At 34.3% G+C, this 18,575-nt stretch overlaps 1 protein-coding gene across 1 annotated transcript in view; it reads right to left on the reverse strand.

The window, feature by feature from the left end:
* Positions 1-18,575, reverse strand: part of LOC113512129 (protein kinase C and casein kinase substrate in neurons protein 1) — a 146,586-nt gene that overhangs the window by 105,325 nt on the left and 22,686 nt on the right. Inside the window, exon 2 of the mRNA XM_052894001.1 lies at positions 7,068-7,151. The gene's annotated coding sequence lies outside the window, so the exon portion shown is untranslated. The remainder of the gene's footprint in view (positions 1-7,067; positions 7,152-18,575) is intronic.

The following is an 18,575-nucleotide window of genomic DNA, read 5'->3' on the forward strand; positions in this document are numbered from 1 at the left end:
AGATTGCCCTAGATATAAAACGCTTTTTGTATCTTTATGTATATATTTTAATCTGTAATTTAAGTTACTGTATTTCACTTTAATTGTTTAACTATCATTGTACATATATATTTATGTTTCCGGTGCAATAAAGAGTAAAATAAATAAATAAAAATACCAGAGGGAGACTTTGTACAAAAGTCAATTGTTTGGGTACTTCTGTCCCATTCGTGTTTCTACCGTGAAGCAGTTGTGTTTGCCTGGCTGTGTTTCGGTTTGAAGGGTGGGATATGGCGTGAGTTTACTGGATACAGAGGAATAACACCTGAGTCCTCAGGAATGGCAACGCATGGGGGGTATCATGGGCGAAACAGTATACTCTGTTATGTGCATGGTATTGCTTATGTCTATAGGCGACGGTTACCACTTTCCATCAGGTGGACCGTCAGCTTGTATGCCATTCTAATTTGTAAAAAAAAAAAACTGTCTAACTCGAGTTTAATATATTATTATTATTTAGACTTCAGTAATATCAAAATGTTCCACTTATCTTTCTAATCCCGAGTTAGAATATGCCTTCTCCATATAACGACTTGGATTAATCAATGCACTACGGATGTGAGTGATTTGTTTACATTTCAAATGGTTGCTTATTAACAAACTGGTTGGAAACAACATTCATGCAGATATAGTGATGTATGTGGGGTGAAGAGAATCATTACATCGTTGGACGCTCACGACTGGATCGTGAGGTTGTCTACGTCAATGACTGTTGCATACTAATTTGCGGTCTGACGCATACATATCTGTATGTAGCGGACAACTCGAGATATTCTCCGCGACGTAGAACGACTAGCTGTGTTAATAATTTATAATTATATATAATTTTTAAAAGTTGTTATGTACATTTTTAAGTTTTGCTGTGCAGCTCGTAGTCCGAGTTGAGACGCTGTGACGCAAAGCGCAGTACACCCCCTGAAGAAAACTTCCGGATGAAGTCGAAACAATTGTCGGAAACGACAAAGTAATTTCGTAAAATACTCGTGCATGTATATATTCACAGTATATATGTCTCGCAAAAAAAACAGCAACTTCGAAGGTTACAATGTAATAATGTCGAAGAACCTCGATTTCATAATTTTAAAATGACAAGATGTTTCGTAGATATAATTACTTAAAGAAATATACATAATAGTATAAAAAGGAGCTTAAAGTTTTGTAAAGGTCAATAAGACGCGCATGATCACCCCGTTTTCCATCACTACGGACCGTATGCCACTATAATCATAATAAAAAAAAATAGGTATATCAAATTTAGAACGTGGAATTGTGGTTATGCTTTGCAATAAAACAAACAAGCAGGACTTTGTTCCGTAAAGAAAAATGGCTCCAATAATTACAGAAATAATGGCGATGATATCATGTCAAAGAAATATCCTTGAGTGGTGGTCTAGTACGGGCAAATGCAGTGTAGGACGACTCCACACTAGATGGTATAACGACTTCAAATACATTGCAGAAAGTAAGTGAATGCATGTGGTTCAGGACCGTTCTTTATGGCAGTTTATGGGGAAGGCAGCTTATGTTCAACAGTGGATAGATAATGGCTAAGATGATGATAATGATGATATCATGTAACATACATACAATACAGATAAATTGGGAGTCTACTCCCTTTGGAAATACGTAAAAAATAGTCTTCTTGTAGATCGACGTATAGCCTGACTACCATTGCGATACATATATTATGAAATGACCACAAGACCTCAACGGAGGGACCGAATGCTGAGACAACACGATTAAAAATAAAAATAATCCTCATTTTACAAAACGGGTTCATTTTCAAAAACGAGTAGCCGTTATTTGTTGAGACGTATTCTATATGTTGACTGCAACATAATACATATATGTACATAACTTGAGTATACTAGTCGATTATGTATGCTAAACGCTATGAAATGAGCATATAAATAAAATCGGCCAAGAGTGTATTAGACTCACATTATTAGGGTTCTGTATCTGTTTTAAATGACCAAAACAGGTTTGTTGTGTTTACTGCAAGCTACTGATATCTATACAGGCCAGTTATTATTAACTTATTAATATGCTTTCTCTATAAGGAGGATGATGTTAGTATATTACTACGCGCTGGCCAAACGGGTTGGTATATGTTTTTATTTTAAGCTTTCTTCTATCTCTAGTGTATTATTGTACCAGAGGGAGACTTCGTACAAAAGTCGATTGCTTGGGTACCTCTGTCCTATTCGTGTTTCAACCGTGAAGCAGTTGTGTTTGCATGGCTGTGTTTCGGTTTGAAGGGTGGGATATGGCGTGAATTTACTGGGTACAGAAGAATAACATCTGGGTCCTCAGGAATGGCAATGCATGGGGGGTATCATGGGCGAAACAGTATACTCTGTTATGTCCATGGTACTGTTCATGTCTATAGGCGACGGTTACCACTTTCCATCAAGTGGACCGTCAGCTTGTTTGCCATTCTAAGTTGCATAAAAAAAATATCTCCTTTCAGCTGTACACTGTTAATAGAGTGACTATGATTTTGACGACTACTAAGGTGAATTGACGATGAGGCTTACCATCGCGATTGAGATCCCCGCAATGTGTCTCCATCTATATTTGTTCACAGCCAGACAAGAACACACTTTAAAATTGTTTTTTCTTTTTTATTTTTTATACTACTTAGAATGGCAAACAAGCTAACGGCCCACCTGATGGAAAGTGGTAACCGTCACCTGTAGACATGAGCAGTACCATGAACATAACAGAGTATACTGTTTCGCCCATGATACCCCTCATGCGTTGCGATTCCTGAGGACTCAGGTGTTATTCCTCTGTATATAATATTTGTGTATATAAGTGTATAATAAGATCGTTCGTGGGCCCGCGAGCCTCATCTTAGACCACATCATCATTTCTATTAGGTGAGATCGTGATCAATCGCGGAATCCTATTAATAGTAAAAAATAAATTAATAAACTCCTAGTCTTATGAATTAACATTTATACCACGCTAAGATTGTTAATGGGGTTTAACAGCCCCATTGATAGTAATATACTCTATTAGGGCGTCGACATCATCCACGCCCATCTCTCACTGGTGCCTCGCCAAGGTATACCGATAACGCAGCCAGGGTTAAAAAAGTTGCCTCTATACTTATAAGGAACAAAACTGATGATGTATTCTGGAGAACATATCGAGAACAAAGAACACGATGACGAATCATTAGAAAGAGAATGGTGGCGGAGTTAATTAACGAATAAATAAGCGATAATAAAAATAAAACCCATTGTAATTTAAGCCTTGACTTTTTATCTTATTGTTCCTTTGCATGATGATGAGGATTGGATAAACGTTTCTGTACTACGATGGTTTGCTACTTGTTGTTAGTTCTACCAGTTTTTGGTTGCCCGACGGATTAGCTTATTAGCGTAGACGTATATATAGCATAAACAGAAATATTAAAAAATATACTTGACAGCGTAAAGTGATGATCAAATAAATGGAAACCTAAAAACAAAAAATAATTAATTAAATGTATAGCCTAATGGCAAGACTCGAAAACAGCTGGACCAATTAAAAAAAAATCCAATATTTATTGAAGTTTGAAGATATTTCTTATGATAAATTGGAAAAATTACTCGGGAGCATTTAATTATGTTTTTTTATTTTTTAACCATACAGTTTCGAAACCGACCTTAAGAGAATCTAATGGCTAATGCCCTAAATGAATGGTATGTCTTATTATGGTAAACAACGCTAATCACTTATACGATAACATACGGCATTCTGTGTATGAAATAGAGTTCCGACATAATATATTCCATACACCTCGGAGAAATATTAATTTAGTATATAACGTAACTAAGTTTATATAGATATGCAACGAAGCAAATGATTGTGTCGACACGTCTCAATTTAGAGCCGAGTTCGAACCGCAAAATCTTAATTGCTGTATCGTCGCCGTAAATCGCAATTAACGATCGGGGCCTTACTCTCTTACTTAGTTCTGTTCGAACACTTTCTGGGAAAACAATTAACACTACTATATATAGAGAGCGTAAGGTATTTTGTATTATTTCAATCGTAATAATAAAACATTGTAACTTTTAACTTTAATTGAGAATAGCCAAATAATGCAGAATTTTGGTACTGAATAGTAATTGGTTCATAAAATGTCCACGGTGTTATACCTGCTTCACTACAAGGAAGCAGTTGGCAGTTACCTCTTTTCCTCAAGTATGCCAATGTTACTAAGACCTTTTTAAAAATATTTCACGAAATAGAGTATGGTATATGTTTCGGTTCTTTGGGCCAGCCTAATCCATCACTATCCGTACTGATGACTCAGTGTGCGCAGGCGCCAGAACTGACACAATGCGCTTGACGATCCGCAACCGGCGACACTGTGGCCAAGCCTAAATTGATAATACTGCAAATGCAGTGCAACGACCTTTTATTGGATGATTGGGGATTCACGCTTGTTCAGCCATTTGCTATTTGCTGGGAATAGAGACGTGACATGTGCTGATTTGTGACATATACTCCCTGTTATAACTGATGGCGGAATAAGAACTGGGATTGCACATCCGTCTACCGTGCTTGGCAACTACAGGAAAACCTAAAATAAAGTCCCCAGCGCCAATTAAATCTATGGCCAGGGTATGACTTCAAATGTGTTGTATTGGATGTAATGATTAGATTGATTGGTGTTCAGGACAGTTCTTTATGGCATGAAAATCTTTGTTCGACAGTGCATAATTAAGGATTGAAAACTTTTGTTTGTAAAGTCGTAATTTTAAAACCTTTTTCCTCCATCTATTATGGTTTCTTTGAGTTGCGAGACTTTTGGGCTACATCTTTATCATTTTTGAGATTTCCTTTTTTCGGATCCTTTCAAGATTCATGTAGCGAAAGTCAGAGCTCATTGACCGAATTCGTGTTCCTCAAATATATTCAAGTCTCTAGACGACTATTAACCACTTTTTACTAGAAACTCCGTTAACTCTTTTCCCGTTCTCAGTAGTATAACAGCCACCATCTCCTTCAAAAATATCGTTATAGATAACAAAACAGATGGATTTCTTTGTAAATATCATTGTGGTATTATGTGTTTTACTAGAGTGGTAAATATTTACTTAATTACTAGCAGTCAAGGTGACTTATACATATGCTAATATACTTACAAGCGAACATCATAGCATTTAAAAAAACCTGTAGTTTTACATTAATTTATATGCTAGCTAGGACTATAATTAATATACTCACAACTGTTAATTCAAGGATTGTGATGAGTGTAACATACGGCTTAACAATATTTGATAATACCACGACTTGTGTGAAGGTAGCACGATGGTAACACCTGCTCAGTGGCGGATTTATTAGTAGTCTGTGTAGGCTGGAGCCTACGCCCGCAGACTTTAGGGGTAACATATTTGAGACCATTTTTTTTATAATCATAAAATTACAATTTAAATGACATAAAATTGTAATTAACGGAATAGTAAACTGGGGTGTCGAATTATAGAGATCTAGCGGTGGTAAAATTTGAATAGCCTGCTGGTGGCAAATATCCAAATGTGTCAAAGCCCCTGTTGTCAAGATTTTCTAGAAAGTCTTTGTTACAAGCTCTTTGACGTGCCTTACTTGACCACGTCTCTATGTGCTCTTCAAAGCATAAAGGAAGTGATATAATTATTTTTAAAACCAAACAGAAATTTAAAAGATTAAAATTTTTAGGCCGAAACTTGTTCTTAGATCCTCCGAATCGCAGTCAAGCATTGCCCAACTAAGCTGTAACCACTGTTTGATGTAGCATATTTCAAAAATAAATCCAAGAATATGACAGTCACAATCTAAAAACTTTAAGAACTCCTGGACCTTCTTTAGAAGACTTTTTTATGCAACTTAAAATGACAAACAAGCTGACGGCCTACCTTATGGAAAACGGGAAACTGTCGCCTATAGACATGAGCAGTACCATGGACATAACAGAGTATACTGTTTCACCCATGATACCCCCTTACGTTGCCATTCCTGAGGACTTAGGTGTTATTCCACTATACCCTGTACATTCACTGACATATCTCACTCTTCAAACCGAAACACAGCCATGCAAACACAACTGCTTCACGGTAGAAACGCAAATGGGACAGAGGAGCCCAAGCAAACGACTTTTATACAAAGTAATATATCTATAAAGTAATATAACTAATATATCCCTCTGGTAATCCACTTGGTATGTTATGTGATATTGTGAAGTCGCTTAATATAGTTTCTTTGAATAATGTCTTGGTTTGATGATCTGCATTATGTTGGATTGCTATTGGAATACAATTCTTAAAAGGTTACACTTTCAATAGTCGTTGCTTTGATGTATTTTAACGTTTTAAGTGGTGGTTTGCTATTTAGGTCAGAATTTGCGTGTTGGATCCTAAGTTACTATTTTTTATGTTTTATTTTGTTTTTTTATTTTACTTTGAAACGGAAACATACAATACCTAAGACATATAAAATAGTATACACAACCATAACATAAATCAGTGAAGTTTCCACAATGAACCAAACCAAATAATCGAGAGCAGATGATTATTGATATTTTATATGATATTGATGAACATAAAAATATATATAATAGTATATACATACACATATATTCACACACACACACACACACACACACACACACACACACACACACACACACACACACACACACACACACAATACATACATATATACATATACTTGATAATAAAAAAAAAGAAAACAAATATATCAATAACAATTTAAACATGATTTTTTCCTATCCAATCAAACGGAGTTTGCCAGAAGTTTCTCTCTAACGTGTTTTTTATATAAATTTAAATTATATATTATTATTAAATTATGTTGATTTATTGTTGATGTTAGTTTAGTTTTTTTTTATATAAGTATTTAGCGAGTTCATGATATGATTATTTACATGGTGTGAATTTTTAAATGTTTGAATAGAATTACATGAGTTTATGTTTTATTTTGTATTAGATGACTTGATTCCACTTAGCTACGAGTAACTTCAATTTACTTACAAGTAAGTGATCCGAGCAGCGTGGCGACGCTCGTCAGAGACCTAGTGAGATCTCATCGATATGCCCTTTATTATGACACCGATTCTGTGAACAAATAGAAAAAAATATCATGTTATGACTATTGCAAAAGAGTGGCGAAAGGAGTTAATGGTGAGAATTAATTTTAATCACTGTTTTAATATATCCTGTCTTAATCGACCTCCAGGTGATCACCCTAGAAAAACTCATGGTTAATTCCTAGAAAATATATTTTAAATTTTTTAAATTTTATTTTTGAATTGGCTGACATCATTATCATCTATTATTCTTTATTTGTACCCTCGCCTTCAACGTATAATCAACTGCACATAGCGTTACCATTACATTTTCATTTAATAAAAAAAAAAACTCCCGACTCGCGTTGTGGTAGGCAGAAACCATAGAACGATAAATGCTACAATTCAAACAGACTCGACATTCATCGTACAAGCGTTATGGTTTGAGTATTCTATTAGTTTATCCACCTATAATTAGTTAAATAACCGGCTACGCATGACGGCGTCATGGTGTAACATGTGATGACTTTGGTGTTATGGGTGTACATTGACTGATACCACTTTCTATTAGGTGGGCCGTTGGCTAGTTTGCCATTTCTAGAAATTAAATAAGGTAGCAGTACATTGTATTTTTTTTTTTAATAAAATGAACGTAACGATCGAACGTAATATTTCTTAAGCTTAAGTAAAAAACTTGAATGTTAGATTTGTAATGTTAATAGTTTGTAATATTAAATGGTTCCGAAGGAATCAATATTCGTATAAGATTCATTTTCTTGTAATTTTTTGCTTTTACTAATATTACAATAGTAAACTTTTGGAGTAAACAACAAAGAGTATCTATCTATCTATTTATTTAAATCAACTTGCATTCAACTGATTTATTAATGAGGTCATTGTAGAAGGAGGATTTCTAAGGAAAGTAATTTAATATTGCTGTTAGGCATGGGCAATATGTATACCGATCCGATATCTATATATTGGGTTCCTCTGGACAAAAATGGTCATCATCTATCAACATCGCCCAAATCGGTTGAATATCTATTTCCGAATATGTTAAAAGTCTGTATTCCAATATTATTTTTTTGATAACAGACTTTCAATATATTCGTTACTGGATCATTATATAGATATTGTATAAAATATATATTACAAACTCGTAATTGAAGTTTTCAAACATTAAATTGTCTGCTGTCGTTGTCTATCTATTCATTTGTGGGTGCTGTAACTTCTTGATGGAACTGAATATTTTATGTTTTATATATTCTGTAGATGAATCAAGTTCAAAATACCATTTCCCATAATGTTTGCAACCAAACAATTTACGTACATTCAACACGTCCCTAGTCGACTGAACGTTATATAACGTTCAAACTCTGTAGGCCCAGCTCATCTGGGCTCCACTGCCGGATCTGCACAATACGTGTCCTTGGCCAGCCCTCGCGTCGACAATTCATATTGCCCCCCAACAAATCGCTGTATTCAAATTTCAACTTTAAGACCACACCGTGAAATACGTTTTAAAACGTTGCATCTTTGAATAGAAATGTTTTCCTTCCCTTGTTTATTGGGTTTTAAATGTGATTATAAAACCCGACTTTCGTGGATTTGTCTGCTCAACACACTGAGGACTTTTTTTTATTTCTTATTATAAAGAACAAGAAAGAATGAGCACTTATTATAGAAATTGAAGTCCTTGACTTCCCTACATTTGAATAAAATCTATAAGTATAGTATAGATGTAATTATTATTTATTAAATTATTAATCTCTGCTATTTTAAATCAAGTTAGAGGAAATGAATGAATTTGGATAAGGAATATATTAATGAATGTAGATCCGCTATTCTTCAGTGAATAACAATGGGAATCGTGGAAGAAAGAGAGAAATTGTAATAACCAGAGGGAAGGGGGCATCCACTAACGTCTGATGGAAGCGGATGTCGATCATACAATTTACGATTGATAATAAAACTTACAGCAAAAACTATTGTGAAATGGGAGTCAGATTTATCTTTTAAATCTCTCAAGACGACTGTATTTTTATATGTAACAAATACATTACACTGTTGTAAACTGGGTTACATGATTTTTTACAGTAACGGTTTAAAGAAATTCTATTTTTATAATTTTTTTACGATTTTTTTCCTATTTTAGATATCAAGGTACTCTTTTTGATTGTAGTTGTCACCTGGGACGTTTCTATAAAAAAAAATAAATAATTATTATAACATAATTGAAATACATTATTTCTTTTGAAAACCGATCCTAAATTGGAATTCGGTTGTTCCATTAATTACCAGAATAAAAGGAACTATATCCGCCCACATTAAACGTATATTTCAGGGACATTGAGCTATTGTTTTGTACTATTTTTATTTATAGTCTTTATTTTGGATTGATATGAAAAAAAATATGACAAATTGAAATACATTATTTTTTTGAAAACTGTTTATCAAATAATTGTAATTTCTAAAATAAAGGGAACTTTATTCCGCTCGACTTTGAAGTAATTTTAAGGCTAATAGAGTGCTCTGGTGAAAAATTGGCGATAACCTAATAATAGGGTTTCAACGTTGCAGAACGGACAACTGAGAACAATGGCCTGCTGGTACTAAAACGTATTTGTTTTACGATGACTGGACCCGCTGTGGAAAGGTTAGAGCTGGCGAGTAAGCTGGCTGTGACCGCAATCCGGTAATTGTATTAGCAGACCATTATACTGGTACGTGGCATCCGTATGGTTACTATGCACGTACAGTTAGCTTCATATAATAATAATAAGTGGCACACACACCAAACACCTGGTCCACAAGCTAGAGTACATTGTGTTATAAGAAACCAGGCAAATAACATCTGGGGACACAATCCAAAACACCCAGACCCAAGCCAATTCAGAAAAGTTCTTTTTCTAAATTGGCCATATCGGAAATTGAATTTGGGGCTCATTTATACAAAGCAACGTGCTGACCACTGCGCCACGAAGGCCTTCAATATAGATCACTGGGTCAAGGATAAGCAAAACCATATTCATCATCATTATTTCAACCTTACATTATGCAGTGTTAAATACGGCCCCTCATACCCTCATAGCCACAAGGCGACCCTGGAAACTTTAATCCTGCATCTATTGACACTGTAACATATTTGAGGTAGTTAAGATGGGAGGGAGATCACCCTAGACTGGGATATTTACTTTAAATTTACTGTTGGGTTCAGGTAGGGAGGAATTGTTAGTTCAAACATTATGAACTAATAATTCCTTTAATAATGTTTTGACTTAAAACAATGAAACTGAAAAATTACAAAACATTATTGACCACACTGTCAATTTTTTTATGTAATTTGGAATGGCAAACAAACTGACTGCTAATTGCAATATTAAATTAAATGACGAATCTCTCGAATTTATAGAATCTACTGTCTTTCTAGGAATCACACTAGATAATAAAACACAATGGGGTGCACAAATTCAAAGCCTTGCAGCGAAATTAAGTTCAGCAGCTTTTGCCGTGCGTAAAGTTAGACAGTACACTGATACTGATACTGCTAGATTAGTCTATTTTAGTTATTTTCATAGTTTACTCTCTTATGGAATATTACTATGGGGAAAAGCGGCAGATATTAAGAATATATTCATATTACAAAAACGTGCCGTTCGAGCGATCTACTGTATGAAGAGTCGTGACTCATTAAGAGAGAAATTCAAAGAGGCAAATATTCTCACCGTTGCTTCTCAATTTATATATTCAAATATTCTATATGTTCATAAAAATCTTGACTTATTTCCAAAACAGCAATATTCATAATATTAATACTAGATTTAAAGACAAACTTGCTGTCCCCAAGTATCGTTTAGAAAAAGTTAATAGGTCTTTTATGGGAATAGGTATAAAAATTTACAATAAGATACCAAAGGATATGTTGGAATTACCCTTAAATAAATTCAAAACATCTGTTAAATCATATTTACTGAGCAAAGCCTATTACTCACTAAACGATTACTTGAATGACGAATGTGCATGGCAATAGTTGTTCATGCACTGAATTTTCATTTAATGTTAGACATAGACACCTATATAAATATACATTGTAAATAAACTGGCTTTAAAAAAAAAAAAAGTAATTCAATTGAGTTTCTTGCCAGTTCTTCTCAATTGGATCTATATACCGAACTGGACGGTAGGGAAAATATAAAATTATAATGTAAAAATTTGACGTTCATAAGTGGCTAAAATGTCCTACATGAATAAATGATTTTTGAATTTTGAATTTTTGAATTTTGCTCATCTGATGAAAAATACTCACAGTCACCCATAGAAATAAATAGTACTATAAACATCACATATACTGTGACACTCGAGTCGTTATCTTGTAATTTTACTGCCATATCTCATGTTTAACCTATTTTAATGAATTTGAAGATGATCTCCGTGGCGCAGTAGTAAGCATATCGCTTTGCGTAAATGAAATTCCCGATTTGATTCTCGGTCTGGGCAATATAGAAAACGAAGTCTTTCAAATTGGTTCGGGGGTCAATGTTTTGGGATATACCCCTAGATGTTCATTACTTCGTTCCCAATATACAGGGTATCATAAGAACCGTGTAATTGGACTGATTGCGTGGCACTTACGATTATTAATCTGACTGTACCCAAACGAGTTCTGAGCTATTCGACTTGTTTGCGATAGAAAAGGTTGAACGTTTGTTACATAATTATTACATGGGTCAATACATAATCATCGTTGTATAGACGTAAGTAGGCGAGCTACTATTTATTGTAATACATAGTGTATTATTGATTGCTACATATACCATATTGAGTGATACTTTTAAACAGGCGTCTCGTCCTTCGTTCCGTTCCTCGACGTGCCACACCCTTCTTGAAGAGGGTATGACGGGAAGAGACCTTTTCAAAAAGTGTTAGCTAAGCACTTTACTTAGCCTTCTATAGAGTATACATACAAACACAATTGTAGTTTTTAAAAGACTTTCAAAACAGGGCGTTTTCAATGTGCAAGTGAGTGAATTTTTGTTTACAATACGCAATGACGTAGCTAATTTCGCATCGATTTTATTAATTAGTTTTGCAATCGACAGGGTTTACTCCTTTGCCGATCCTATATTAATTTTGTTTAAATCTCCGTTCTTGTTTGCGGAGCAAAAATCTGTCAGTTACAAAGAAAAATGAAATTGCTGATTACAACACGATTCCGCCTTATAAATTTAAATATCTTTAATCGAATGCAACTGCGAAACATCTAGTGAGTGAAAAACATCAGTCTGTTTTGTAGATGTTTCTGTAAAGCAAAATGTATTCTCTTACTTAATATTAAAATATTTGCTTCTAAACGAATTTTCTGTTTGTGCAGCTATAACATTATGATGTTAGCCTTGAATTTGCTGAGGTAATGGTACACATACAATAAAAAAGTCTATGAATGAGTATAATCATTGAATATTTTTTATGATGATTATAAAACAGTGAAACGACAAAAGCCCTGTATATAAAGAGCATTAGTCTTAATCATTAAATTCATAGTTTTATTGCGACTAAGCTGCGATGAGCCATGATGACGTCGACATAACTCTAAGTAAACAAATTATATTTTACACTAGCGATTCGACCCGGCTTTGCACAGGTAATTAGAATCTTTGAAAATAATAGATACTCTATGTACTCTCGCTGATTATGTAGCATTCTATAGGTGAAAGAATTTTTAAAATCTGTTTCTTAATTTTTGAGTTTATTCATTACAAACAATCAAATATTTTCTTTTTATAATATTAGAACTCAAAAATCATAAATCATGTAGCGCGAAAGCCTAAAAGTTCTAGAGATGGATTCGTAATAATAATAATAAAATCTTTATTGCGTACAAAAGAGACATCTCTTTTACAACATACTTACAAGGAGCAGTATTCAACGATTTATTTATTTATTTCATTTATTTATTAGATATTTATTATTTTAACACACCATGCATGAGTGGCAAACACAGCACAGATGACAAAACTTAAAACAAATAGTTTAGATTTCGAACTCTCTTCAAAGTTCTATACATCTTGCGGTCAATTTGAACACGCTCATTTTATTTACTAACATTATAAATTTCGATATGTTTGTTGTTTCTTTCTTGGCCCCTTAACAGCTCTACCTATCATAATAAAATAACACTTATACGTAGTACTTATTTGGCATAGAGACGGCATTGGCTACTTTTTATCTTGGTCGCACGGATTAATCTGTTCGCACATTGGAGGGAAGGGATTGTTATAAATGCGGACAACCAGTCCTATTGCTAGCAATACACCCTGTCAGGTTGACTTTCCCATGGTCCCCCTGGAAACCATCGTGCTGAATTCCAGGTGTATTATCACGAAGTGAAAACTGATCTACTTTTACATCATCCCTCACTGATGCCCCGCCAGCGTATACCGTTAGCGTAGGCGGAGATACCATACCATTATCATCCATTAAAAAAAATCTGCATAGCTAATATTGTAATAAGACTTATTCAGACAGGAGAATCATAGAGCAAATTTTCAACGCGGACAAAGTATCTCTCGTCTGTGAAGGCCATTACCCAAATACAGTCCTACGTGTGCGGAGACCCCATACGACACCTATAAATCATATTATTATGTATTTCACAACGTATTTCCAATTACAAGTGGCCATTTTAGCAAACTTGATCTGGTTTCTTAAATGCTGTTACTTAAGGGAGCAGGTTTGAGGCCGTTCGGCGAAATGAGAATTGTACCGAATTATAACATTGGGAAATAAGATTTATTGAAATGTTCAGTGCATTATCAAATCAGGTCTTTGTCACAATCTTACACAATTGTGTAATAACAATCGAAAATAACAATTCATATGCAATTAGAATATACTTCAATAAAAAGCTTCTGGAAAATCGTTTTCACAAAACCTAAACGGCAACGCTGCAAACCTAGTACTTGTATATAAATATTGCAATTGCATACTTTGTTTAATCCAGACTACCAGAGGGAGAATTTGTACAAAAATCGTTTGCTTGGGTACCTCTGTCCCATTCGTGTTTCTACCGTGAAGCAGTTGAGTTTGCATGGCTGTGTTTCGGTTTGAAGGGTGGGATATGGCAGTGAATTTACAGGGTACAGAGTAATAACACCTGAGTCCTCAGGAATGGCAACGCATGGGGGATATAAGGGCAAAACAGTACACTCTATTATGTCAATGGAACTGCTCATGTCTATAGGCGACGGTTACCACTTTCCATCAGGTGGGCCGTCAGCTTGTTTGCCATTCTAAGTTGTATAAAAAAATCCACAAATTTTATTTCGTATTATAAACTAACCCCAATATATATTTTTTTTAATAACAACTTATTATTTTTAAACGCATTAATGAACAACGGCGTGTTTCGTACTATATTATCATACTATACTACGTATTATTACTATTTATACATCTATTCTATATCTGTAATATAATAAAATACGTATATGTACATATTCTATCATAAAAATAATTTACACACGTTGTATTTATTTTACCGACGCTGAAAAAAATATCTTTTAGCATTTTTGTCTGTTTGTGTACGCTAATCACGAAATGGCTTAACCGATTTAAATGCAGTTTTAACTACATATTGTGGCAAGCTTCCTGCAATATTGAATTTTTATTTCATTCCAATCGGTTTACAAACAATAATTAAAATAAGATTTTCTAGAAACGCACTACAATTTTGGAATAACTTCACCTTTAACAAATGTCCACGCGAATGGAATCATAGTACAGCTTGTTTTAAATAAGAAATAAAAATCGTGTTTTTGTTCTGCAAAACAAACTATCCAGGAGTATTAAACGAAAAGAAAACCCTACCACAAATTAAGACATTGAAAATTTGGCAAAGCGGATGACACCAGTTAAAAGAATTTAAACAGTCATTATCTTTAACTAATAGTCTCTTAAATGTAAGGCGAGGCGGGTATAATTAATAGCGATGCTAGTAAACTCCATCGCGTGTATAGGAGCATTGACCACTGAGCTGGGTCACAGCTATTATGTCCAAAAAACTGTGGCCACTACCGAAGACCCATCATTCATCATCCGGTGGCGACTAATGGGCCCCCCTCGCACGTTATACCACTCCAACTATACTAGGATACTCATTCCCATTTGTTTCTTTATTTACTAGCTGTACCCGCGACTCCGCGTGGATATTTGTAATATACATAGTTAAGAATAAAATTAACAGAATGAGCTCCCTGCCGAGGTTTCCCCAAGAGACTACAGCATGGGGTTCTTCAAAAGGGGGGTAAAAAGGTTTCTTCAGGGTCGGCAACGCACGCGTAATACATCTGGTATTGCAGGCGTTCATAGGATACGGTAACCGCTTACCATCAGGTGGGCCGTATGCTTGTATGCCACCTCAGTGGCATAAAAAAAATCTCAGGCTTCCGTAGAAACATATTGTTGTATTTTTTTAAAAAATGAACTAAAAATACGACAAATTGTCAAAAAGTACCTATGTACCCTATATTGCCGCCTAAGATCTATATCTGGGCTACTTCCAGGTATAGAAACCTAATTTATGGGGGGAGGCTTTTTTTATTGGATGATAATGAAATGGAAACCCTGCCTGAGCTATCGGTATACACCAGTGAGGCACCAGGCGGCTAGACACCAGTGAGAGATGATTGGTGAGGATAAAAAGGTAGGACAGTTAGCCTATCGTGACAATTCCACTAGAATTAATCATGATGGTTTCCAGAGGAAACCACGTGGAAGTCGACCTGTTAGGGTATATTGCTAGCAATGGGGCAGTTAAACCTTATTACTAGCAATCTCTTTCCCCCCTATTGGGGAGGTTTATGTTCAGCTGTGGTCAATTAAAAGCTAGTATGATGACGAAGACTCATGTAACTTAAACTAATTTCATAAAGGGAAACGATTTGAAGTTTGTAATGGATAAGTCAATAAAATAGTAAATCGATTTTAAAAAGGTTTTTATATATGGAAAACTACATTATTGATGAACGTAGAAGATGAGTAATATGGACTGTATTTATTAAAAAAAAACCGTTTGATGTCGGGCTGTGTGACTAGTATAGAAATAAACTGCAATAGGATAAACTGGAAATACAACAGAAAATACTCTTTATTATAGAGCCCTATTATTATGTTGCCACCAAATTTTCTTTCGACACATATATTTTTTAATTACTAGTCAAGATTCTACCGGATAATCTCTTCATAAGCTCACAACATCTCGATTTTCTTAATTAATCTCTTCATATTAATTAACAATTTTAATTTCATCATTAGAAAGCGAATGATGATGATTTATCTATAAACACAAGAGTTGATTCAACTAGTTGGGCAAATCCTAAAGATGAAAACGTGAGAAAAACTGATACATAAATAACTTTTACTTTATCATTTATTTGATACGTGTAGTATGTTGCTGTAACAAATACTGTTATTATGTAATTGTTTCTATTACAAATAAATATAATTAAGAGTAATTTGATTACTTCGTAAGACAGACAATTTAAGTTTGTTAGTATCTAGTATATATAATTTAATTTATACTATTAACAAACTACATAATAAACTATAAAAAATATATTTTTTCTTTTCTCAATGTCCTCTATAGTGCAATAAAGTGTAAATAAATAAATAAAATGTGAACATAACCATAATAAGACATTTGAATTTTTTTTCAATATTGTACTCGTATGCTGTAGTCAAAAATAATGTGTAGATATAATGGACTTGACATATCCAAATTAGAAGAAAAAAAAAAACAAAAAAAAATAGAAAAAAGGAATTGTTTTAACAGACACGTGTCTGAAGTCGCCTAATGCGAGAAGGAACGCTATCTTTGCAAGTATCAAGAATGGGTTTAGAGTACATTTACAATTTCAAATTTGTTTTTGTGTCATCTACTCATCCGTCTCCGAACTGTCGAGCCGAGGTAGATTATCGTGTAGGTAGGTAATTTAATCTAGGAATATTCCAGTAACATGTGCTTTATTTTACTATGAAGATTTATTTTTCTTTTGTTGGAATTTTGTATTTATTTTGTATTAGCTTTTACTCGTAACATCTACGAGATTGGGATATGTTCACTGAACGGGATAAATAATATCCTTTTTCGTCCCAAGTAGTATGTCTATAAATCATATTTCTTAGACATTGGTTATCAGAGGTAACAAAACTCACTTTAATTTATTTCAATTCTTTTATATTATTAGTAAGGATTACCTTAAACCAATTAGCGACAATATAATTTAGTCATCCAAAATACCTCAGAGTTTGAAGAAAAAGATCTTTAACCAGTGCGTGTTGCCAGTGATGACTTATGGAACCGAGACTTGGTGCTACACGATTGTCCGTATGCAAAAGCTGGGGAAAAACAATCTTTAGTGGCGACCCTGTTCGGACAAACGCAGTGTGGGACGACCCCCCACTAGATAGAGTGACGACCTGAAATGCATTGCAGGGAGTCAGTGGATGCAGGTGGCTCAGGACCATTCCCTATGGCATTCTATGGGGGAGGCTTATGTCCAGCAGTGGACGGATAATGGCTGAAATGATGATGATGATGATGATAATTTAGTGCTGCTTCTATCTAGTTATTTTGAAATTATTACTATTAACTAGTTCTATATAGGTATATCAATACTTGATTGCTAGTGGCGCTGTTTGTGAAAAAAGTCCTAGATGGACTTCGATGTATGCACAAAATAGGATGCAATTATGATACGACTGCTGACGGTTACCACATTCCGTCAGGTGAGCCCTCAACTTGTTTACCATACCAAGTTACATAAAAAAAAAAAAACACTCAGATAATACAGCTAGTTTCGACAAGTAGTAATCGTTTACAGAGCGATCGCACAGTTTTTGTCAATAGCAAATTTATAATAAAAAAACAATATTGATTAGCAACCGAATAAAAAAATTACGTTCACTTATTTATATTTTAACAGCATCATCATACACATATTTATCTGATTAGATCGGGTTGGAAAACAAACAAAACACACACTTGAAAATTTAATACTTGCAAACAAATGAAACTCGTGCTACTTTTACAATTACAACAAGCAATGACGTTCATTATGAACTTGGCAAAAAAGCGAAATATTTTACACATTTGACTGTATTTTAGACACGACAACGGATCATAGAATTTTTTTACTTTTATTTTATACAACTTCGAATAGACTGAAATAAACTGACGGTGCATCTAACGGATAGTTGTCTAACATACAGGCTAAGCCTAGTTTAGACACTAATGTGCTGGGCATAATGCTCCATTTTATACATATATAATTCACTTTGAAATTTCTGTAAGCCCATGACTATATTTTTATGTGCAATAAATCTTTATTATTATTAAAAAAAAAGTGTTAATTCAGCAGTCGGCTATAAACATGAATCAACACTATGGATTAGGGGGGAAGGGATTGTTAGTAAT

Source organism: Galleria mellonella, unplaced genomic scaffold (assembly GCF_026898425.1).
Source record: "Galleria mellonella isolate WM207_F2 unplaced genomic scaffold, CSIRO_AGI_GalMel_v1 utg184, whole genome shotgun sequence".
Lineage (NCBI taxonomy): Eukaryota > Metazoa > Arthropoda > Insecta > Lepidoptera > Pyralidae > Galleria > Galleria mellonella.